Below are 24,954 nucleotides of genomic sequence, written 5' to 3'. Positions count from 1 at the left end.
GCTGGAGGAATGAGCTGCCCTCCACCATCTGAAATTCGGACTCCGTCAATGTGTTTAGGAAGCGTCCGAAGGCTCTCGTGTTGGGTGTGTTAGGAGTTGTACGTCGCTTGTATTTTGCTGAGAGCTCTTCACTTATGCTGATCAATTTTGTACCCTTGTCCTGTCACACTTGTTCCCAAACAGTCCCTGATGTTTGTTTGATTGTGTTAACCTCTTTTTGTAAGTCGCTTTGGATAAAAGTGTCTGCTGTGCAAACAAAATGCAACTGTAAACAATGGCACCTGAATTCTCCTTCTGAGTTGTGACATTATAGTGAAATTAAAAAAAGAAAGAAAGAAATAACACAGTCATCCAGAAACAGCTTTTAGGTGTGTTCAGATATACTGCACAAAGCACCTACTGCAATAGTCATGTCTGTCTGTCTGTCTGTCCATCCATATAAAACAACTCGGCCCCCCATAGACTGATTTTTGTTGAAATTTTGTTCACTTAATCTTCAAAGACACTTGTGAAGATGGCTCCATTTTCATTGAGATATCTCAAACATATTGTGCTCTACAAAGTTTTTGCAATTTTAAAAACCTGCCATTGACAAGCATTGGTGAATCTGAGAACTTGTCCGTCTTAAAATGGAGGACCACTCTGTCTGACTTCAGCTGTGAATTTAGTTTCAGTTCTACCACCGCAGTGTGACTCAGCGCTACTAAAATATTTAATCCATAAAAAGGTGACAACTGACTCTCGGATGAAGTAACCAAAAAAAATGGGAATGGCTCCAACATTCATATCGGTTTACTTAAGTCACCGAAAGTCCCTGAATGTGACACCATGTGCTCATTGTCTAACTTGCTGTATCTTTAACAACGTGAAACACTTTTTGTGAGATTAGTTTGACTTTATTTTCACACAAAAAATTAAAGACCAAGGTACAGACCAAGTGGCACATCACCAGTAATCTCCCATTTTATTTTCCCATAAACCCAATGGGAAGCGCACATGAGTGTAACTCCTAAAAAGGAGTTGCTTAAAAAGGCAGTAAATAAGTCCAATCTATTATCCAATAATCGGAAATCCAAAAACCAGAAAGAGTCAAAAGAAAAGCAAACTCTGCACAACTCCCAATGATGCACTGCTGGCCTCCCCTCACTGACCGAATATAAAGGCAGGAGGAGAACCCAGCAGCAATGACATCACAGTGGCCCCGCCTCCTGGGGCTCCACCCACAGAGTACAAGGAATGGGCGATCATTGAAAAAGGCTGCACATAAGCTAACAGAAACTACATAAAAACACGAAAATAATCATTTGAAAATAACAAAAACAACAATAAGGCAGAACATCCGCAGAAGGTATTCCTACTAGAGAACCAGTGAGAGACAAAAAGAGTCAAAAACCAGGAAGTCAGACCCACCATCACCAAAGGGAGAGACGGAAATGAAATCAAAAATACAAGAATGGAGAAAATGTGGAGGAAATGAACTCTGAATGGAAGTGAACGTCTAGACTTCCGTTTACAACCTCCGGGGACACGCCCCCTAGCAACATGGGGCGCTGCCTGACAACGGGAACACAAATCGTGAAAAAACAAAAATGGCAGCAAAAATGACGCAAATGCATCGATGGACTTGAAGCCAAGCTGCTAATCCATCACAATGCCAGTAAAATCAGATTCCAGGGTTCAAGGAGTCCCAGAAAGGTGGTGGATTTCATACAAATTATAACCCGAGCCTGAGCCGACATTACTGACTCGAGCACACTGAGTGCAGACGCTGCGTGGGGTTTTGGGCGCCTGCTACCTCCTTGTTTAAATCAAGCTCCTCGCCGCCTCCATTAGAGAGATCTGAACTTAAAACGGTGGAATGAATGAATGAAAATGAGGTTGTGTGCGGTGAAAGTCGCACAAAGTCGCCCGTTTGATTCCTCCTGCAGCGCTCCACTCATTTTAGCTCATTTGTTTTGCTCTTTAATTTGACTTAATGGAAGCCTTGCTAGTGTGCTGCATGGCAATAGGGATGAAGATAAAGATTTGTTTTAAAAATGTAATTAAATCTCCGGGGAAAGCGGGCTTTGTGTACTCTAATGGGGAAACCTGTCCCCTGTGGCATTAAAGGCAAACAGTCCATAAACGCTATTATTTTTTATTGAGCGTGCTGTAGGCTATTACAATAATAATCAAATAAAGGCAAAAAAAAGACACTCATGGCTCCGACCAACCCTAATGAGGGCATTCAGACCCTTCATGGAACCTTCACTATGTGCCCCCCTCTCCAGCTCCCATTGCCTTATAAAGAGGCAGCCGGACCATCACAGCCCACCTTGAGTTAAACGAGACCCCCCTGTTATCAACTTCATATCTTAAAGTTATAAAGTGGGGCCTCATGGTGGCACAGTGGGTTGGTGATGGTGGACGTCTTCTGTGTGGAGGGTGCTTGGTTCTCCCTGTGTCCCTGTGCATTTCCTGTTACTTCCCTATAACTGGATTGCTTCCTGCCATGTGCCCAGTGCACCCTCTGCACAACTAATAAATATTTATCCAAAAACAATTACTAGCCATTAGAGCCCTCAGAAAGCAGAGTGAATACTTCACGACATTTTACTGTTTTAGGTCATTCATTGGGCATCACATCTTGACATTCAGAGTCATGGAGGGCGGGCATGGCAGCACCAAGTGCAAGGTGGGAGTGCCCGTCCATCACGCACTCTGTGCTGCCCATGAATTATTATCGAAATTGGAATCCCTTTATTGCTAGCATATCAAACATACCAGAACTGACTTTGGTTGGGTGCAAAACATGAAACACAAGACATTACTAACACAGTTTCAGCCCACCATTAACCTGACTCTGTGCAAATACGGCAAATTCCTGAACAAAACATTTCAATAAATACAAAAACTATACAAAATAGTTCAGATATCAAAAAGTACGAGTTTACGGTACTTGTGTACTAAACAGACGGCATGACAAAGGAAAACAGAAGTGTTTTGACAAATTCATAACATATTTATTGGGATAAAAAAATATAGAGAGAAATGTACAGAAATTACAATATTTGAATATTATAGAAAATTCATATGTTCAATTGGAACTTATTATTACGTTTCAGTTTTGTGGAGCTCATCTCGTCACTACGGCTTTCGCACTGCCGTCCATTTAGTACACAAGTACCGAACTTACGAATAGACAAACAGCACAGTTACCAGTTATGACTTGTATAAGCAGTTAAGTGTAACCCAATGTAAGTTGAGTTAGGATCTGAATAATTTGAGGAAGGAAGGAAGGCGTGTAGTTCGGGTCACGACAGACCTGCACCTCCTCTGTGATGCCAAGCTAATGAACAGATGGCTGCTGGGATGGACGGAGTCAGTTGCGGTCTGTTCTGCCGATGATCAGATCTTTTAATGTTGGGAAACGAGAAGCCAATGATTTTCTCAGCTACCTGCTGCCACCGAGTCTCATAAAGAGAGGAAGCAGAAGGAAACCAAATGGTGATGGAGGAGGTCACAACTGTCTGTTTTTTCTGATTTTTATTTTCCTTTTTAAGGATGAGATCTGTGATGAAGTGAACACCTAAACTTCACGGGGCTCTTTATCCCACAAGCAAAATGAGGTTACATCTTCAAGGCCCCATCAACAAATGAGACCGTAAGTGTTTAAATGACAGGAAGACTGCGGCACCATCCAGTAGTGGTGGCCATCTTGAGCCCACTGGTATCGAGGTTGGCGCCAGTAGATGTTGTGGTGTTGTCACGTTGTAACGGTCGACTCCTTACCCAGCCGGCAGCCACACTACCAGGACCTGTGGCCTGGATGAAAATACTGAGAAAACCTACCTATACCAAGCCATACCTCTGACAAATAATATGTTCCCTCCTCCCCAATCGACGGTTCAAAGACTAGCAAACAAAAGCAGATATGTAAAATAAGTGTAGGAATATATTAAATACTACACAATGACAGATACAATAATACAAATCCACGACGTACAATATATCTTAATATGTATATATCCCTCCACCAGCAAAGTGAAAACACCACATATACAATGACAACCTCCCTCGCCTCTGCAAACATTTAACAAACACAAAATACAAACAATGCCAATAGATGATTACTGAAATGTTAATAAACGTGAAAATGAGTCCGGGTATATAACTGTCCAGAATACGAATGACTTATCAAAAATGGATGTGTTTGAATCTCCCGAATAAATCGGAACAACCTCACCATGCTTCCTCGGCGAATGGTGGATAATAAGGTCCAACCCCGGCGTTTCTGCCGATGGTGGTGCTGTTGAGAATTTCCGGCAGAATGAGAGGCAAACTGGAACAAGGCGCGATGTAAATAATGGCAGAAAAATGGTGATCCATTGTCGGTACTTGAAATCTCCGTCTCTCTCCTTCTTCCCCCTTCTGTCTCTCCTGATTGTTTAAATAATGATGAGCCGGATGTAACTGGCAACACTCCGGTACTGACGTGTCCAGTGGTTGCTGCCTCCCAGCAACATCCTTCCCCGTTTCTCATTACGGGGACGACATTTAACATATTAACATATTAGTTTAAACGGGGTGCTGTGACGAGACGCGACTGGGTGCAAACACTAAAAACAACAATACCTATGTGGCCAATAAATAAATAAATAAGACAGTGACATTCTTACTTGCAACACGACGGTTGCATGACGCTGGGCTGGAGAAGCAGGTAACACAAACATCTGAAAAACAACAATCATCATAAAGGATTAACTCAACAGAAAAAGTTCCTTGCATGTCCATCCATAGAAATGCCCTGCCGAGTCAGCCATACCTCAATACGGGGAAATTCCCTCACACGGGCCTGTCAGGCCCTCTCCCTTGTGAACACGATGCGAAAAAACGATCCCTGACTCCTCCTGTAGCAACCATCGTTTCCCCTGCAGTTTCGCTGTCTTCCTCCGCTGCTGTTCCTTGACTTTTTTTACTTGCCACTGTATCTTCACCCAGGGCCGGATTAAGGTGGATGCTATTGATGCTGCAGCATTAGGCCCATTCCTGAAATAGGCCCAGATGAAAACAGACGAGAATTTTCCGGAAGTTGAACAGTTTTCCTGAAAACAGACGAGAATTTTCCGGAAGTTGAACAGTTTTCCTTTACTATATTAACTTCAAAATAATTTTTAGAATGAAATTTGGAGTACGACTTTCGGACGCCTAGACACAGCATTCCTTATTATACAGTTACTATTGTTCTTTGCGATGTGACGTAACTAACGTCATTGTGTTTATTGTTAACCGAAGATTGCAAGTTAATGCTATCAATTTTACGTTAAACAGTTCACTTAGTAATTCAGCTGCGTTTTTTGCAATATCTTGGGGATTCTTGCCACTTTATTATTGTTCGGTAAGTGCCACGTAGTAAGTTTTTCACCTTGAAAGTTAGTTGTACAGTAAAAATCGATGGCTATTTAAATGGCTATCTGTAAAGGTAAAACTAAAAGCTGGCCTGCAGGCCCGGCATGGATGTTTAGAATTTTTAAAATCCACGACAGCATTCTGGTCTATTATGAAATTTAAATCGTGGACAAATTTTTACCCTCAAGAGCCTGAACTTTGACCCAATGTCTCTGCAAATTGATTTTTTTCTTACTCTGTTTCGTAAGAGAATTGTGAAATTTTGTGCACTTTTCAGACAATTGCTATTGAATGTTGAAGTTACATAGTTTGATGATAATCTCGAGTTGTTACGATACTACGTCGTTATTATTATTCATGTTCAATAAAGGCTGGCTGATGGCGTCGTAAGCAATTAAGGCTCCTCGGTCGGTCTGAGTGCGCATGTACGGTGAGTGTCGAATGCACCAATGCCGAGAAAAAATAGGCCTTTTTTGCACTGCAGCATCAGGCCCAATTTCATCTTAATCCGGCCCCGTCTTCACCCCTTTTTTTTTTTTTTTGGTATGGTGGGCCTCTCCCCTGTCTCCGAGTCAGGTGCTCCTTGTCAGGTGGCACCCAAATTCCTGTTCAGTTTTTAACCTTCTGCAATGATAGAGAATGTAGAACCCGACAGTGACGGCGCCAACACATGCCAGTCATTACAATGAATCTTACTTCACGATCTGCCAGTCCGAGGTATCAAACTGGGTTTGGTGGTCCCAGGAGAAGGTTACCTTCTGGGCTTCATAGTGCCTACTGTAACGTTTGTCAGCGTTATTGAAATATGAATGGATGGATTGATTGACTGAATTTTTAACATCACTCAAGTTCAACATTAATATTTACATTCCTAGTTATCCATTTCACAAATTAAGTTTAATTTCTCATATAGCGTTTTATAAAATTCTATACAAACATAATCAGGTTTAAATGAGTAGTGAAGACTCGGAGGTTTCATTTCATGGAGATGCTGTCTGCAGCAAAATTACGATGCCACAAGGCAAGACACATGCAGGAGGAAGAATGTCCATGAAATGAATATTAGCCACCCTGACATGTTCACTTTAATCGAGTGTTTGAAATGATGGATCCAGTCAGAATTAGTGCAAACCGATTGATCACGTAATTAGTTGCCCGTAAATCATGACTCAAGCAGCCAGTTGGTTTTAGAAGTCGTTCAAGGGAGATCACCGCTCTGGGGTTTCGGTTGATCAGAGTTTAGATGCACCTGATTGTGGAAGGCCCAAGCGTGTGGTGTAATGGTATGGCAGCCTGACCTACACAAAGAAGACCAAAGAACACGCTGAGCAACTCGGTGAAAAGAAGCTTGAAAAGCACAAGTCAGGGGATGAAGATAAGAAAATATCCAATAAAACCAAATATTAAGGAGCAGAAAGAGTAGGACGCCACTGTAAATCTGCTAGAGAAGGACATCCAGAAAAATGGAGTGATATCGGCAGGAAGATGATGACGAGGGAGAGAGGGAGGCCACCAAGAAACCTACAAGAACTCGGAAGGAGTCACAAACTACAGCGCCTGTGCTGAGAACTGTTGGATTTGCCAGTCACAGCTTCATGGAGGAGTGGCAACAGGAATGTGCACAAGACACATCAGCTGGAGTTTACATGGGGGCTCCGAGGGTCTATGGTCTGATGTCACCAAAAATGAGCTTTGTGGCTGAGAAGACTAAACGTTATGTTTGAACACTGCACGTTATCAAAAGCTTACCATCTTCATCAAGCCTGATGGTGGTCACATTCTCCTAACTGGACCCTCGAAGGCCTCTGAGGGTAAAATGAATGCAACAAAATGCAAGGCAGTCCTGCAGAAAAATCTGATGGAGTCTGCAAGAAACCTGCACCTCGGGAGAAGCTTTGTTTCCAACACCAAGTATAACGCCAAAGCTACACAGGAGTGGCTTCAAAACAGCAATGTGAATGTGCAGGAGAGGCCGAGGCAGAGGCTTTGTGGCAGGACTTGACAAAGGCCGTTCTCTGACATCTCCATGGAACCTGACCGACCTTCAGCAGCTGTGCTAAGAAGAATGGAGGAGAGTGCAGAGTACGAAGCTGAGCTATGGAGACCTGAGCACACAGACTCAAAACTGTCATGGCTGCCAAAGGTGCATTTACCGAATACAAGACTTGAAGGGGGTGAACACTTAAACAATGAATTGTTTGGTGTTTTATATTTCTAATTAATTTCACTTTGACACTAAAGAGTCATTTTCTGTTTATCAGTATCAAAACTGCTGAATTAAATACTCTGTGATTTAATGTCATCTACCAATAAAATGTGAAAACTTCCAAGTGGTGGGTAAATAATTTTAAAGACCCTGCATAAGACCAACAGCGTGGCCGCAGTAATGGTGGGGTTTCTCTCACCCAGCACCTTTTGAGCCATCAACAGCAGTCTGGGTGCTCTGAACAGGATTTCTCAGACTAGTAAGAAATCCCAGCCGCAGTTTAAATGTTCTTCACTCCCACACACACAATGCCCATCACCAGACATCTTTATGCTTTCAGACGTCTCTTTTCATGCCAGCTTTGTCTGACATGCTGCGGGCGCCGTTGCCCTTTAAAGGCAGCAGGCCCCAGCAGTGTGGCTCGGATTTTTACAGGATGTGCCTCTTTATTTGTTGCTGGCTTGCCAAGGTGAGAGCTCCTGTTCTTGTGCTTCCCAGTCGAGTGTGAAAATTGGGAGGTCCAGGGACCTGTGAGATGAGCATTTAGGGCCGCTAATGGCTCTTTCTTGTCTCGGCCTTCTCAGTGAACTGAAGAAAATGTCACTGTTTTTGATAAGGTCCCCGGCCACCTCTTTAATGGCACTCTCGACTCCGGAGCTATCAAGGCAAGTCAGCCGAAGCAGACATCTCATCAAGAGCTGTGGCTCCTCTGTGCTCAGTGGCACACCTGAGCAGGTCACAAACACAGCAGTGAAGTGGCAGGGGACATGAGCCTTTTCTCTTTGTCTGATTGGTCAATCGTTTAACGTACCAGTCAGGCAAATCCTTTATTTGTCATTTCTTTATTCAACACCTGACATTCTCAACCCATTTTTATACAGGAAGTTACTATGATATACGTGTGAACTTGGCATCAGACACGCATACTAAGGGGGCACTTTTAGGGCACCTCTGAGATAATCACAGTGACTCTGAAGTGTGAGGTGGCACCGTTGTAAACTCCTCAAATATAAAACCAAAGCCAATTGCCGAGAAAACCTCTGTTATCGAAGGCTCAAAGGTTACAACATAAGAAATTTGACATGCAAGAGGAGACCTCCAATCCATCAAGCCCATTTTGTTTAGTAAATTGCTGAGATGGCCCAATACGTCCTCCAGATTCTTCATAAAGGCCTTCTAGGGTTCTGTGTCAACTGCCTGTCTCAGTCCAGAGTCCCACAAGTCTTTCGTAAATTAGTACTTCAAGTCATAAATGCACTTCACCTTAATTTCCATGGGTGGCTTTGATTACGTGATTTAGCCTTAAGTTAGAGGAATTCTGCAGGATCTACAGCATCTTATCGATGCCATTGAGGATTTTGAAGACCTGGATGAGGTCTCCACTCAGTCCCCTCTGCTCGAGGCTAAATGGATTCCACTCCTTACGCCTCCTCTGCTACCGAATGTGCGGAATCAGAAGTCGACATTAAGTTACAAACCTGAGGGAGACGGAGCTCCACTGCAGAAGCGACTGGGCAGCGATTGATTGGGGTTCAACAGTGTCCTCGTTGGTTTGTTTTTCCTTCCATTTCTTTCAACATTAGATGGAGCTTAGAGTGGCGATACCACCACCCTTCATCTTGTCTGTTTCAGTTCTATGAAATCGGTTTATTTTGGGTCTTGAATCCTCGGTTTCCATTGTTCACGGTTGAATAGAGTACGCATCGAGAAAGTTATTCTTTGTTAACTAATCATGTGACCCCACAGCTGGGGCCATTACATTAGTGGATAAATAGGACTGTGCCATCCTTTCCCTTCATCCGCTTCTGTGTAACGTCTCTCAGCAGCACTTGGTGTTTCCCTAGCGGTGGGTTTGTTATCGCAGTTCTGAGTTTGATATTCCAGTAACCTCTGGTCCCTTTGGTTCCAGGGTACCATTTTAGTTTGATTGCACAGCTTTGCCCGTTTGCCTGTGGCAGAATGTGTTTTGGTTTTGGTTTATCACTCATTATATTTCAGCACTCACAACACTCAGACACTTCAGCGTGTCCATAACACAAGGCGGCAAACAGCGCTGGGTCAGCTACGAGTCCTTTACAGGTCGCGTCTTTGATTCTTTATGTGTAGCCTGGCCAACTGGCTGCTATTTCAACGTGAAAGGTTTGCCACCAAACCACAGCAGAGTTAGCAGCCCCGCTTACAGAGCTGTTTTAATGACACATTCATTCCTGAGTCGGCTATTGTGTGGCGGGGAGGAGAATCAGGCGTGAGGTGGGAATTAATGATTGATGACGTGGCAGCCATTCCCAGGTAGTCGTCACTCTTCAGTCCCACAGGGCGATTTACAGCTGCCATTTAATCACAGATGAATCTCTTTGGGACGTTTGAGAAGACCTTATGAAAGGTTAGGAATTGAAATCGGGTCCCTGGAGGTTCTTGAGGAACTGAGTAGAACAACAGCAAATGTATAAGTTAACAAATATGCTCTAAAATAAAATACTAAACATTGCAACAAAATATACGTATTTTTAGAATCTTTATCTGAAACATCACTGGAGATCTGCCTCACCCCTGACCCCACAGGCAGGCTTTGGCCTACACAGGCCCAAAAATGGAGGCAGGTTTTTAAAGTTCAAAATAATATGAAAGTCCCAGAATATTGAAAAAAGACACTCAAGGGAAGGGAAACCATTTAAACCTCTGGTTTAAGAGACAAGTCGAACAAAGAATCTTTATAAATGCTGATGTTTACTTTTAATTAACCAATCAACAACAAAATGGTGAAGAAGAGGTGCAATTGTCTGCCTAAAATGGCAACCCACAGCAGTGAATTCGAATCTGTAACCAAAAAACCAGGATGCAAAGACTGAAGGCAAAAATCCAGAAGAAAAAAATACGGAAATGAGTGCTTTAAAAGAAAATCACTGAATTTGTGAGGGACGCCTGGAATATGCGAACAGAGGGCGGTGGTCCTGCCTCTTGGAGCCCCACAGACAGATTATAATGTACATTGGAGAGCACACTGTGCAACAATACTAGCAAAGGTGAATAATCATAAGAAATAAATGCAAAAATACTTCAAAATGCCTCAAAACGCAGCCAACATCTCCTGTAACATTCGATTACAGGTTCACAATGGGGGCTCTGCTGGGCCGGTAAGCAGTGACGTGGGCCGTGTGCCATCCTGGAATTTGTGAATAAGAAGAATAATGCAATGAAATAAACTCTCAGGATGATGAAGAAGATGCCAGCGCTGACCTACCAGCAAACGGGTGGAGTTGTGCCCAGCCATACTGAGAAAGCCCACCTCCTGCCATTAGTGAACCGGCTAAGCAACTCGGTGTCCAAGTTTAGGCCTCCTGGCTTCTTATTGTACACCGCAAACATGGAGGGTGGCGGAGGACCACCAGACCACATCCCAGTTCTACAGTACAACCCTTGGCATCAACCACCATATTTGATGTGGTGTGGGTACGGCTGCCCGCCTCAATTATACGGGTTTGCTGTTAATGTTTCTGGGGTAGGCTCTGGTTCTCCGAGACCCTGTAATAGAAAACATGGGCTCAGAAAATTCATGCATGGAAGAACAATGGAATGAAAGAAAAAAGAATTGCATGACAAAATCAATAATGAAGCAATAAACAAATAAATGAACACATTTATTAAGAATTATTTAATTTGTTCTGACAAATTAAATTAATGAATCAAAGAATCAGTTAACTAATGAAGTAACAATTCATTAATGAATGAATGAATTAATTAACACACAGAAAAATACATAAACGAATGGACAAATACATAAAAAATGAACTGATCTGTTAATGATAATGCAAAAAAGAATCAATAAATTAAAAAATCAATTCAGAACATGCTAATCCAAAAAAATGGAGTGTACAAGAAGTTAAATCACAAATCAATGAACAAATAAAACAGTCAATGAAAAACCAATAAATATGGACAAATTAGGTAATTAAACAAACAAATGAATACATTCAATTGGAAATGAATAAATACTTGGAACAAAAACAAATCAATGAATCTAAGAATCAATCAATAAAAAAAGCCTTTAAATAATCCAAGAAATGAAATGATGAGCAAAGCAATGAATATATGAACATGGCAGTTTATTTGGTTTATTTGATTGATTCATGAATTCGTTATGTGACGAGCGAATGCGTTCCTAACTCGGTGAACAAATGAAAGAGCCTGTCAAATAAACGAATGAAGAAATTAGGAAATGAATCATGGAATTACCAAACGAACGAACGAACGAATGTGTTGCGCACAGAAATATTTAATTGGAACAAACAACTCAATTAAGCTAAGAATCAATTAACAAAAACATTCAGCAAATGAATTGTGCATCGAATTTATTTCTGAATCAGAAATCGATGAACAAATACAAGAATGAGTCGGAGTCAGTAAAAGGCTTACAAACATGTTGGATAAGGAATCACTGAAATCGCATCACTAAAATAATTAATTGGAACAAACAAACAAATCGCCGAATCTAAGAATCAATTACCAAATCTGTTCATAATCTAAAAAGAGAATTTTTAAGCAAACCAACAGAGTCAACGAATGGACTCATGAAAACACGAACACCTTAGTTAAGAAACCACACAAGTAATTCACGAATGAATCGATTAACAAAGAATTCAACCGAATGTACTGATGAGCCAACTCATTCATGAATTAATGGGGGGAAAAAAACCAGTAAGTGAAAAGATAAGTGAATACATGAACACATCGCTGTAGTAACGAACGAGCAAACAAATGAAGTTGCTTCTCAAGAACTGAAATCAGTCAGGGATACACGTTAAGAAACGAATCGCAGAGTAAATGAAGAAGAGCGTCGCCGAGTTGACGACCAAATGAACTGATGAGAGGCGCCGGCGGCTGTGGGACGTCACCCTGAATATGTAGGGAGTGCAACTAAACGCTAAAGTAAGCGGAAAGTTTATTTTTACTTATCCTTCACTGGGTGAAATAAACTAACGATTCAATGAAGAACATAATGAACACCTGAAGAAATGAATGAATGCTCAAAAAATGAATTAACAAAAGTATTGTCTCTGAAATCATTGGAACAAATGAACCAGAAAGATAAATATACAAAATGTGCCAACAAACAAATTTATGATTCAACGAACAAACACATGAACAGATTAGCTCATGGATCACTGAATGAATGAATTACTAAACAAATCAAATGACTAACAAACTACTGAATGAATGAATGAATGAATGATCAATCAATGATTAAATGAGCCGACAAAATCCTTTAGTGAAGAAATGACTGGCACAGGACAGAATCACTAAATGAAAGCTCAAACAAGCAATGGCGCACACCCCAGTGCCACGGAGGGCCCCGGACTCAGGTGGTCTTTACCTTTGGAGTCGCCACTCAGCAGCCGTTGTCTTCCTCAGTGACATTCCCGGTAGGGCCTGCCAAAAAAAAAAACCCCACACACACCAATTCAGGTGCCCCCCCTGGCCAGCCCCCGCTGCATGTTAACAGTGTCACGCGTCCCATGTTAGCCCCTTTTCATTAATATTCAGCGGATCTGTAAATTCATACAAAGAAGGCTCCTTTACATTTGGTGAGAGGATCTGTTTTCATTCTTAGCACAGTGGGAGATAAACAGCTTGAAATCACTTTGACAGTCTGTGTTACTCCATCACATACCACAGGGGATTTTAATTCCAACCTGTGAAATTGTAATTGCTTCTGGAGGAAGGGCTGAAGGGATTCTGGGTAATCGTCATGGTGAAGGAGTCAGTGTCAGACCTTTTACATCAGACAGCTTTCTCTCTCTCTCTCTTTTCTTTTTTTTTTTTAAAACTCGGATCATTCCGGCTTTCCTTATGAGATGCCAAGCTGAGGCCTGACGTTAAATTAACCGAGGATGTCTGTCAGGAAAGCAGTAACAGCCGGCGACAAAGTGAGATGAAGCCACTTGAGAGGCTGCGCTCTTTTATTCCATCCTGTCCATCAGGCAGGATGAAAACCTCGAAATTATTTTCGATAGCATTATGTCCCAATTCGTGAGCCATCACCACATCATAAAAACGATTTGCAAAGGACGCCTCTTAATTAGCCACGGCCACACCAGAGCGCTCCCTCCACAACCCCCAAGTCTGAGACCCGGTGGTCCTGATCCCACAACACAGCTTCTTGAAGTGCTACGGTCTTCTGAGAGTCAAGTTTCTGTTTGTTTTTAGGGCAAAAAATAAATAAAAAAAAAAAAAAGAGAGAAAACCTGCTGACAATTTCTGAAGCCGTTCAGAGTGACGAGACATGACAGCTACAGCGGCAAAGGCTTCACAGTTTACACAGCGCAGCTTGTGTTTCATGAAGTCTCTCGGTAGCAGATGAAATGATGAGGGTTGCGTGTGCCTCAAGTCCGAAAAACAGAAGGAGGAGATGACAGCGAGTAGAAGACGATTACATGGAGGTAACCCTCTCGTTTTTATCTTTACCGTTCACTCTGTGTGCCGTTTTGTGTGTTCCCCCTGTGTCTGATGGGCTTCTTCAAACGCTAAGGACCGAAGCCAGGAAGCTCCACTTTACACAAAGAGTTGTGGGACTCTGAAACAAACTAGCAAGACATGGAGTTGAAGCAGAAACCTCGACAACCTTTAAGAAGAATCAGGATGAGATTTTGGAATAAAACGAGCTTAATGGACTGAATAGTCTCCTCTCGTCTGTCAAACTTCTTATGTTCCTAAAAATCCTAAAAATGGGCCAGTTGGGATGCTCTGGTTTAAAAAAATAAATAAGTAAATAAAATGGATGGATGTGTTCTGAGTGCATGCTGGAATGGGTGGGCACCTCATCCTAATGCTGACTGAATCCAAAAGATGTGGTCAATGGAGTCCCGTCAAGCCAAAGAGAAATGTAACCTGCGTCGACCACCGGTGAATTCTGCTGAAATGTGGCTGACACAGATTGGATGGCTCGCTGCGCCTCACATTTCTAAAGCCATCCAATGGGCCATGGAGGCGGAGCTTCAGAAGGGGGTGGTGATTTAAAGAATAAATAGCGCCGGTGCTGTGAGAGGAGAATTTGGAGGTAACTAGTTAAGTACTTTGGTTTGCAGTGCACATTGAAATATATAAGCATTTGTTTTAGAAGCGTCATGAAGAGAACGACTGAAATGACGAAGCAAATAAAAGACAAGAATGTACTTGGAGGAAGGAAGGCTGATGTCATTTACAAAATGGACCAGGAGATGATTAAGAGATCTGCAGATGTCCTGTAAACCACCAGAATGAACAGTTGTGGGAAGACACAGAGATTTCAACAGCAGAACCTCAAGAGATATGCGAAGAACAAGAATGGAGCAGAATAGACTTTTACCGTATATACTCGTGGATAAGTCGGAACTTGATTTTACCGTATAATTTCTGGCCTTTTATAAAGTTGGTCGTATAAGTCGAATGTGGAAAATGCCCACCTGAGAGAGTTATTTGGGTGTAAGTCGCCATGTAAACGTATACATACATCAGCACTGTTATGTAAATTCCGTTGTTTATAAAACAGCCCTTATTATTTTGATCATTCAGTGACAGACAACTGTGATGAATGCTGTAAGACTAAATAAACACAATGGATGAGCTTCCTCCTGCCTGGTTCCTGCCTCAAAGAGGTTTTAGTGAAGACAAGATTTCTTTCCATAATATATTTCCAATTTTAATTTCTTCCGCCCGTGCTCTGCTCAGCGTCGTCCGACCAATGATGGATTAACCTTTCATGGCTGAAAAGGCCCCTGCGAAGTGAATAAACGTGCGTCGTGTGTGCAGATAACGCGTCACACACGTGTTTAAAAACACACATCGCCTGTCAACAAGGAATACAAAACCAGCATTCGGGCTCCTCACTGGACTTGTGTTAAAAATGACTGATGCGCTGCCTCAGCTGTGTGCGCTCAAAGTCGATCACAATTACGACGGTGTAGTTGGAGCCAATGTGAGGCACAAAGAATTTCAGATGGGTTTGCATATTATCTGTGTGTGTGTTAAATGGTGTGCAGTCACACAGAGTAAAAAGAAGAGCTGCCATTAAGTGAGGTCTTTTGCTGTTGATACCACAGGAGAAGCGGATTTGCTACACGGGAAATGGTTAACGACATCTTAGCATTACCACAGAGCACGGCTGAGGCTGCACGGTCCACAGAAATGACTGAAGTGTGCGCACGAACGTTAAACGTGCCACACCTGTGCCAGCGGTCTGGAGACCACAACACCTCTCCAAAGACTTCCTGCTGCTGTTGTACCGTGGAGTGACGGAGAGATACAAAAATTGACATTTAAGCTTCATGTAATTTGTACCCCTTAACTAATAGCAGCCCGTGTAGCCTTTTACTTTCTTTCAGTCTTTTGTTCAGTTTCTTTTTTGGTTTTCTTTGTTTGCGTGTTGGCTGCACACCCGCCATTTAAAGTGCACAGACTGGAGGAATGAGAGTCGGGTTTTTCAGAAAGAAACCCTGTGGGTGGGTGGCTGGATTTTGCTGCCATTCGCTACAAATTTTGAATGAGTTGTCTCAGACGTGTGCCCCCCGGTCAAGAATCACGTCTGGCCCTGCGAGACTGTGGTCAATGAAATCTTAAAACAATAGGATGGTGTGAAGAAGTCAAGAAAGGGAACATTGGGGGTAATGGGTGGGATGGAATACGACTCCTTCATCCCCAACCAGCAGGAGGATTAAACCCAGCAGACTACAAGGCTGGCCGGTGGTCAACTGCCCCTCCTGCCGACGTGTCTCGTATTGTGCGTTCTTGCCACACTGACTCAGAATGAGACGTTAAAGGGTCAGGAGATAAAACGTAGTCAGGGAACAGAACCAAATGTCAGACAGATCAGTCATCAAATGTCAATCATGTACCCAAAACAAGAGCAGAGTTCTACAGCCAGGACGTTAAGAATCGCACACTAGCACAGGGATTATCCACAAACTCGGATGAGGGCACGACTGCCAGTTGCCAGCCTTTTGACATCATCAAATGTTGCCTCCTCCTCAGAAAAGGAGCTCACAGAATGGCAGCCCACATACAAAAAAGATGGCATCACAACATCATGCCAGAAACATGTTGCTTTCTCAAAGTGTCTTGTAGCAAGATACATACGAGGTGAGACACAAAAATAATTGGATTGATGAATTCCAGCATTCTAAACATTGCCACCTTCCCGATCTCTACACCGCTCCAGACGTATCTTCGATTGATTGAAACAGTGCTGGAAGTCTTCTTGCTTGAGGCTCTTCAACAGGCTTGCCATTTGTGTCTTCACTTCATCCATTGAAGAAAAATGTGTTCCCTTCAGGTCACGTTTGATTTTCGGGAACAATTAAAAAATCGCAGGGAGCTAAATCGGGCGAATAGGGAGGATGATCGATGACAGGAATGTTTTTGTCAGTCAAAAACTGCTTTACGGAAAAAGAGAAAATTCACGAGAAATTTGATGTTGATTCTCTGTTTTATTTTTTCACCCGACATTATCGTGATCACTTGTGTAGCGATTGTTGTGCAAATACTGACTGGGCTACTCGCAGGATATCCCTATCCCTTTGAGGGGGCGTGTGGGAGGGGATATGGCTCTAGGAGTCACGGCCAGCCGGCCGCCAGACTGTTTTCTAGGAGAGCGCCAAGCCCAGTCCGGTTATTTTTGAATCTCATCTCGTACATTATTCTCAAAACGCTAAATAGATGTATGAGGGGGATAGCCTAAAAAATTCCCAGAGTTATTTAAAAAAACAACCCCCTTTATTTTAAAACTTACAGTCACCTTCTAAAGACGCCCCTTAAATGCCATGCCCTGATGCCAATGCGTCTCCCATTTCTGGAGACATTTCCTCTACTTGTGTTTATTTTCAGTCTCTGGCGTTTGTTTTGGTTTTTTTTTCCTGGATTTCTTCCATGGTAGCAAATCTTCAGCTCTAGTCTCAGTTTTAATTAAGGGGACAAAGAAGTCACAGGCAGTGAGGTTTGGTGAATGTGGGGATGCTAAGAATCAAATGTGTTATTAGCAGTGTTTGTGTTTGCATTGTGGTGGTGCAAAATTGTAAGCTGGCGTCAAACTACTATTTTCAAGTGTAGCGTTCATTTACGTAAGCTTAACGAGTCATTACATACGGACGAACTAGCAAAGCGAAATGCCCGTTTAGTCGAACAGGGACAATGGCAAGTGCGTCCCTTTCGATCACGTTGTGCATTTAGGGTCTTCAGTTCCCCGGATATGCCAGCCATTCTGTCCCTCTTTCTTTGTGCGTCTCGTTGGCTTTGTTCACCAGACATTTCAGCCCTCTAGTGGACATCTGATGAAATTGTGCCCTGTGCCCAGATACTAAAAGCCAGACGTTTTGTCATTTTATACATATAGACTGGCAGTGCTACCATCTAAGATGAGCTGAAATCTTAGTAATCAATGTTGATCTCGGTGTTAACATTTGCAGTGCACCATGCAAGGTAGATGCCTCTGTTAAATGCCACTTGGCATGGCATTTGTAAAATCGTTGTTAATGTTTGAGACGTACCATCTGTTGGAATGATAGAGGAGCAGGAATGTGATGGACAGAGGCAGACACTTATCCTTTTGTTAAGATGGACATACTTTAGAAGAAATTAAATAAATAAATACATTCTGAACGTTAACAATAAAAACCAAAGTGATACAGGACCATATGTCATTTTGTATTGCTTAATTCTTTATATACTTATTTAATTCTTAATTCTAACACCACATGTAACATCACATATTCTTTGAAATGAAGAAAAAAAGGTCACTTTCACCTGTCAAACTTGAGGGGGGTGGGCTTTGATGAATGCTGTGTTCTGATTGGTGAATTATCAGTGATGCTCATGCTCCGAGTTGTGATTGTACGCCATCTTGTCGTAATGTGAAAGACGCCAAGAAATAAACCTGCTTAGTCAGCAGGGCACCAGTCCGTCATGGCCCACATTCAGCCTCACACGCTCGCACGACTCTGAGGACGGGCACCCAGATGAAACCCACGGCGACGTGTGAAGATCACAGGGGCACCGACCGGGCGTGGGCTTCAAACCCTGGAAAGGTGCAGCAGCAGCAATAAACACGGTGGTCCTATACCACCCAGACTGAATCTGCCCATCAGCAAACCCATTTCATCACAGCTCTGAAGCAGGGCCATCTTGACAGCGTTATAGGCCCCCAGGCAAAGCAGTGCACTGAGCCCCCTACCTACACAACCACTCACAGGAATAAAACTGTAAATGGCCGATAAAATGAAACATATATTTATTGTATTGGTACTGTGTTAAAACATTTAAAACATGCCGTACAGCAAACATTACTCAGCAAGTCACAACATACGTAGATCAGTGTGGTGTCCCCGGGCAACTACCCAGCATGCCCATGCGTTAAGACGGCGTTGATCTGAAGCTGAGCAGAGGAGAGCAACCAGGGGGGTCCCAGGACTGGAGGATGTGCGCTACTCTGACAGACCTGTGGAGTCTCGAGCAGAGGGGACTGCGTGGGGACTTCGTCCAGGTCTTCAAAATCCTCAAAGGCTTTGATAAAGGAGATCGAGGAGAATTCCTTCACAAACTCAAGCACATCGGTGGAAATTAAGGGGAAGTGCACTAAAAACTGAAGCCTGGAAACTCTTCATTACGCAAAGAGTTGTGGGAGTTTGGAACAAACAGACATGGAGTTGACGCAGAAACCCTGAGAACCTTTCAGAACAACAACAACAACATTTATTTATATAGCACATTTTCATACAAAAAAAATGTAGCTCAAAGTGCTTTACAAAATGAAGATTCAGGATGAGATGTTGGGACAGCTTAGCGATTAGCCAAACAGACGGGCCTGATGGACTGAATGGCCTCCGCTGGTTTGTCAAATTTCTGTGACCAGACCAGCACTTGAGCCCTGATTCTTGCAGTGGTTAGGGTTAGGCTTAGGGTTAGGGATGCCACCCCTTCTTATTGAATGAGTCTTCTTAAAATGTATCCTTCATGCATGGATCCTCAACATTCAACGTCATTGTGTTGATCCCTAATATCTTCTACGTTGTGAACCAATAAAATGTTTCGAAGTCTGACAGCAGGAATGGCTGCTTTTTGGCCGTATGAACTTTTCCAGGCCAGTTCATTTCACGTGTCAAAGCCGCCGCGTCTCCCGTCTCAAAGTCTCTGCTGCTGTTTATGCTTTTTTCTTTTTTTCTTTTTTTCAATAAAGTGTGCATTTCGTCACGGTCAGGGAGCACCGTCCCATTAAATTATTCTGCCCAATTTCAAAATAATATTTCACCCCAAAAACATGGAGACCCTTTAAATGGGAATTATGAATTAATTCACTTGCACAACAACAGGCAGATCTTCAGTGAAGCCAAATGGCGCGTTAAAATCAGAGGCACCGGGGCGTGAAAGGTGTGAGATTTCTTATATTAGCGCAGATTATTAAAACATGTCAGGCATTCCGGGAAGAGGCAACTGGAAGAGACAAGAGCCGCCACATCCCATTTAGAGGGGCAGCTGCCTACTCACTCGCTGGAGGCGCCCGCTCTCTCCATCACTCTTTAATTCTTGCATGCTTGCGGGTGTCTTTCAACTGCCCACCCCACTCTGTGGCAATCCAAACTCCCACCTCTGGCTCACTATGGCACTCCAGACAGGCTGAGAAAAGTAAGAATTGGGGTCTTTGTTGAGAGAGCTGCCAGTTTATTAGGTACATTCCCCCAGGAGCGTCACACAAGTTTACATTCCAGCGGGTCCCAGGAAGGCCAATCTGAGGGCTGGGATGAGCAAAGTAAAGGGAGCCGGGCACCTGTCAAATGACAGTCGCCGTGGGCTTCTCACACAATAAAGTGACAGGTGACCCTGTGTATGATGAGGGCTTGCGGATCAGAGGGGGCCGAAGGAGAATCAAATGGCAAACAGAGGGGCCACCGTCAGCCAAACCTCACTGTTGTGCCAACAGTCATCTTGGAACACAACACTTACTGGACTGGAGCTGGAGACCATGTCAGGTGGGCACAGAGGCACCACCCCTGCACTGTCAAGTGGACAAACAAGGCTGGGGCAGACGAAGCCACAATGAAGGAAGAATCGGAATCTGACCCAAGCAATGCGACTCCATGGATCCATCCTGTTTGGGATGAGCACTGAGGAAGTTTCCATGACATACGTCAGGACTTTCGCATCGCCAACAAGACTTGCTGTACCTGAACTGCTCGAGGCCGCAGTGAGTCCACACTCTGGTGATCACATTCAGCCTGATAACACATCAAGTCCGCATATCCTAACTGAACAGCTCTGGTGACACTATGGCAGCGGGTTCTCGTATCCCCGAGCACAAGGACATCAGAAATGTGACAAATGAGGAGACCATTCAGTCCATCACAAAGCTGTCCCAAAGTCTCCCCCTGATTTTTCTTAAAGGTTCTTGAGGTTTCTGCTTCTGTTCTATTCTGCTCTTCTTGTTGAAATCTCTGTGTCTTCCCACAACTGTCCAGTCTGGTGGTTTACGGGACATCTGGTGATCTCTTAGTCATCTCCTGATCCATTTTGTGAATGACATCAGTCTTCCTCCAAGTACATTCTTGTCTTTTATTTGCTTCGTCATTTCAGTCGTTCTCTTCATGACGTTTCTAAAACAAATGCTTATATATTTCAATGTGCACTGCAAACCAAAGTATTTAACTACAGTTACCTCCAAGTTCTTCTCTCACAGCACCGGCACTCTTTATTCTTTAAATCACGCTCCCCCTCCCCCGAAGCTCCGCCTCCACGGCCCATTGGATGGCTTTAGAAATGTGAAGCTCCAATCGGTGTCAGCCACATTTCAGCAGAATTCACAGGTGGTCGACGCAGGTTACATTTCTCTTTGGCTTGATGGGACTCCATTGACCACATCTTTTAGACTCAGTCAGCATTAGGATGAGGAGCCCACCCATTCCAGGCTGCACTCAGAACACATCCATCCGTTTTATTTACTTATTTATTTGTTTTTAAAACCAGGCCATCCCATCCTCTGAACTCAACTGGTCCATTTTTAGGATTTTTAAGAACATAAGAAGTTTGACAGACGAGAGGAGAGCTCGTTTTGTCCCAACGTCTCCTCCCGATTCTTCTTAAAGGCTGTCGAGGTTTCCGCTCCTGTTCCTTGCCTCACTAGTTTTTTTTTCCAAACTCCCACAACCCTGCGTGAAGAAGCGCCTGACTTCAGTCTGAAATGTGCATCCTCTTCCTTTCCACCTGAATATGTCGATAGACTGATAGACCGAGAACGTGACAGCCAATACGTGACAGACAGAGAAGTATAAGGGCGGAGTCAGGGCTCTGAGGCTAAGGATCTGCGCTGGTATCCAGAAGGTTGCCGGTTCGAATCCCCGTCACTGCCAAAAGAGATCCTACTCAGCTGGGCCCTTGAGCAAGACCCTTAATCTTCAATTGCTCCAGGGGCGCTGTACAATCTCTGACCCCAAGGGGTATGCGAAAACTAACAAATTCCTAATACGAGAAATTGTATAAGGCGAAATAAAGAACAAAAAAAAAAAAAAAAAGAATATCCATTTAAATAAAATCCCAAGCTGATTATTTGTCAATTTCTTTGCTTGCCATTCATGCAAAAACAGCTAAATGAATATTTCACAAAATTTTGTCTGTGCCTTGATAAGAGTGCAACCTGGAATACAGACGACATATCACATCGAGAAGAGGGGCCAACTCAAAAACAGCACCGACACAGGGACTACAACTCCCATCAGTCAGCAGGAGTGTGCTACGGGTGATGGGGGACAAGTTTAGTTAGCGGCCAAAGGGCGACCTTCTCTAAGACCACGGGCATGCATGGCGTTTTCTCCTCCACCGATGTGGATGAAAGCTGCGTTGTGTCACAGGCGTATGTCTTATCGTGGGTTGTGTTCAGCCATGTTGAATTTTCAGCAGACCGTTTCTCCCTGGTTATTTCTATCAGCGATGCCTTGGTCCCTTTAGTGCACCTTATAATAGGTGGGCATGCATGGTTATGTGCTCCGCTTGCCAAGGATGAGGGGCACAAAGAAAGCGGGCCTCGCCAGGCGGCTGCCCCTCCCCCAGTCTCTTCACTTCTCCACCATTTTCAAAAACAAGCAGGCAGCGGGACGGCTAGGATGCTTCGGAAAGGCGCTATATACGGTTCGCGCGGCTCTCTTTACGACACTCGTTTAATTCATGAATTTTCACTATTTGTGTGTCTCCCAGAACAGAAAACCAAACTGTGACATCTCGCTTAACAAAGTGACCCCAAAGGACAGCAAGTGACAAGTGGCTTTTAAAAAGGCAGCAGAAAGAACACTCCGAGGATTCAAAATTCGAAGCAGTCAGAGAATCGGGAGAGAAACGTAATTAACAAACAAACAAACTAATCAGTTAATCCAATTACATAATGAAGACAATTAAATATTACCAAATCTCGAAGTTAATGAAGTTCGAGCTCCCGCGTGGGCCGCGCCAAACCAGCCGCACTCCACGGCCCCCCAGCACACGTGACTCTTGTGACGTCTCCTGAAACCAAAAAAAAAAAAAAACCCACAAACTTTGCAATTGCAAACACGGCAAAAAATAAGAATTAAAAAACACCAAATGCACACATTCTTGACTTCACAGTCATTGGCAGCAGGGTGCCCGGGCCTCGGCACAGCGCCAGTCCATCACGGCCCACACTCTCCCTCACATGGGCACCCAGAGTGAAGCCCACAAAGAGCATACAAGCAGTACACGGGCAGCGAGTGGGCGCAGTAACAGCAGGGCCAAACACGGTGGCCTCATGCCAACCAGGCTGAATGTGCCAATTAGCAAACCCTCTTCATCAGAGCTGGGCACCCCAGGACTGGAGGACGTGTCACACCTGCTGTGACAAACCTGTGGGGACCTCATCCAGGTCTTCAAACTCCTCAAAGGCATCAATAAAGGAGGACCAGCTGAAGGGCGAATCACACACTCGGGGGCATCAGTGACATTACGGGGAGTGCATGTAGGACTGAAGCCAGGAAGCCCCTTCTTTACACAAAGACTTGTGGGCGTCTGAAACAAACAACTGAGACAAGGAGTTGAAGCAGAAACCTCGAGGACCTTTGAGAAGAACCAGGATGAGAAGTTGGGAGAGCTTAGCTATCAGCTAAACAAACGGGCTTGATGGACTGGGTGGTCTCCACTCGTTTGTCAAATCTCTTATGTTTAATTTGGTTCAGGGCCACAGGGTGTGAGTTTCCCCAGAAGGGGTGCCAATGCATTCCGGGGGTCTCTACACACCTACACAGAGCCAAATTGCTCTTGTTGATTAACGTCACACGCGTGCGTTTCAGACGTGTGATGAGGAGAAACGACAAACCGAGGAAAGGAGAACAAGAAGCCTCCTCCAGGATGGCAACGGGGCACATAGAGTACAGTAAACTGTTCAGATGATCTGCCATCAGGCGCCAGTCCATCACAGGACCCTCACACACACGCAAGCACCCGGTCAAACTGAAATGCCCAATCAGAGATAAAGCCCACAGCCACAGGGACAATGTGTAAGACCACCGCTGGCATTTGAACCCGGTCTGCTGGAGTTGAGGCCACTGTGCCAACCCAGACAATCAAAGAAAAAGACCACTCAGGAACTCCGAGCGCCTCTCAGTCATATAAGACAACGGGGAACAAATTAGCAACACGTGGCTCGTTTTGGGGTCGTGCTGCCCGTTCACTGCTTTGAAGACCCCCATTCTACAGCCAGTCTGTCTCCCCCACATCCCATTGGCTTACCTGGTGATCCATCCTGGCCTTTCTACGGTCGATTCCTGCTTTGTTGCCAGTGTGGAAAGGATAGGCTCAGAAAATGTCGAGTTGGACGAATGTCTGCACCTCGAATCACCGATGAGCACAGATGAAGGCTTCTGAGACGTCATGGAAGTGCGGGGGGCTCGGGGTCTCCAGGAGCTCCTGCTTAAAATGCCATCCAGCGACACTTCACTTCTTCTTCCTCCTCCTCCTCCTCAATCAGCTCACAACACCATTTTACAAGCCAAATCTCATTTCAGGCAAAGAAAGCTCCAGGAGGCGACCTTACCGGTTGTCACTGAGAGCGCCAGCCGGCCGCCTGACAGACATCCCATAAATCCAATTTCTATGGCGTGCGGCGTTGAGCCCCAGAAAGGGCACTTCATTCCATGGTGTCATTACTCCTGTCATTTATGGCCGCCTTCGCACCAGGAAGTGTGACCTGAATGAGCATCTTCACTGGGCCATCGCAGGCCGGACGTGGAGGGAGAGACACAGCAAGGAAGGAAAAAAGAAACAAAAACGAGTTACTGAACAAGCAATCAAAGTCTAAAGAAGTTGGCCGAAGTCGAGCAAAATGGTACCAACTAAAAAGATGC

At 44.0% G+C, this 24,954-nt stretch overlaps 1 long non-coding RNA gene across 1 annotated transcript; it reads right to left on the bottom strand.

Moving 5' to 3' along the window:
- Window positions 1–10,370: 10,370 nt before the first annotated feature.
- LOC120515748 lies at window positions 10,371–24,415 on the bottom strand. The gene is made up of 3 exons (XR_005630699.1): window positions 24,341–24,415; window positions 23,004–23,101; window positions 10,371–11,116 (listed from the first exon to the last, which is right to left on the bottom strand). It is a non-coding gene; the product is annotated as an uncharacterized LOC120515748 (long non-coding RNA).
- Between the last annotated feature and the right edge of the window lie 539 nt (window positions 24,416–24,954).

The sequence above is a fragment of the Polypterus senegalus genome, chromosome 15 (assembly GCF_016835505.1).
Source record: "Polypterus senegalus isolate Bchr_013 chromosome 15, ASM1683550v1, whole genome shotgun sequence".
Taxonomy (NCBI): domain Eukaryota; kingdom Metazoa; phylum Chordata; class Cladistia; order Polypteriformes; family Polypteridae; genus Polypterus; species Polypterus senegalus.
The sequence above is the reverse complement of the archived record's forward strand: the minus strand, read 5'-3'. Positions and strand labels throughout refer to the sequence as shown.